The following is a 1,318-nucleotide window of genomic DNA, read 5'->3' as shown; positions in this document are numbered from 1 at the left end:
CTGGACCCAGTCAAGCCAAGTTCGCAGTTCATTGGACCCTGAGAGGTGAAACCCACAGTAGAAAGCTGGACCCTGCCGAGCTGAGCCCGTAGCTGAACTCTGGGCTCTGACTGGCCAGGTCGAGCTTTAAACTGCAGGCTTTGGAGGCAGAGTCAGCAGTATAAAACTGCAGTAGAACACTGGACTTGGCCTGGCCAGGTCCAGCATTCAATTCTGCACCTGACTCTGAAGGCAGCAGGCAGCTGGTGGGGGTGTTGAAAATTTCTGGCCTTGCAGGGATGGGAGGCTGAGTCAACCTTGAGCCAGCTACCTGGAACAGACTTCTGCCAGGATTGAACTCAAGTAGTGAGCAGAGCTTTGCACTGCAGCTTACCACTTTGCACCCCAGGACTGCTCAAGCATTTTACTCATTTAGAACAGAAAATATTTCATCGGAGTTTCATTTTATGACTCTCTCAAAATTTTAATTTTATTTTATGACTCCCTCAAAATTTTCAATGTTTTCATTGGAGAATTTGGAAAAACATATTTCCCCAGTTTTTCTGTCTGTTTCCCACTGTGGGTGGGGGGTGGGAGGTTTTATGTCTGTAGGAAGCCAAAACCCAGAGGCGTAGGAAGGGGAACCAGAGCCCTGGGCAAAATGGCACCCAGGCCTGCCTGCAGCACCCCCTGCAAGGCAGTGCCCCTACGAGGCCACGCCCCCCTGCCTGGCCGAGCCTGGCACGAGTGCCTCAGAAGGCCAGGCTACACAGAGCCACACTCTGTGACCAGCAGTTAACAACTAACAATTTGCATATTTACCAAAGGCTCATGGGTATGCTGTTAAAAAAAAATTACCGGTAATTCATTTTTAGTTTTAGTTTTATACCCTGACAATCCCAGAAGGACTCAGGGCGGCAACAACATGTTAAACCTACATTATAGTTAAAATCATTATTTAAAAAATGCTCGCCATAACTTAAAAGATAGCCCAAAGGCAGGACCATGCCTGCTAAAAAAACAATCTTTGTCAACGTGCAGAGCCAGTGTGGCTCTGTGTAGCCTGGTCTTCTGAGGCACTCGTGCTTGGCCTGGTGTGGGGTGTGGCCTTGTGGGTGGCCATTTTGCGCCCCCACGTGACCTACAATGATGGCACCTGGGGCAAATGTCCCCAGTGTAGCTACGTCACTGCCAAAAGCTGAGCACATTGGTGGCTTAGGAGCATCTTTTTGGGGAGAGGGTTACAGGAAAGATTTAAATCACCGCCCAGAGCCCCTAGAGGATGGGGCGGTATAAAAGTTTAATAAAAAAAAAAAAAGGTTTAAGAGTCTGATTTTCT

This window comes from Sphaerodactylus townsendi, linkage group LG03 (assembly GCF_021028975.2).
Source record: "Sphaerodactylus townsendi isolate TG3544 linkage group LG03, MPM_Stown_v2.3, whole genome shotgun sequence".
In the NCBI taxonomy this organism is placed as follows: domain Eukaryota; kingdom Metazoa; phylum Chordata; class Lepidosauria; order Squamata; family Sphaerodactylidae; genus Sphaerodactylus; species Sphaerodactylus townsendi.
This window is presented reverse-complemented; position numbering follows the sequence as displayed.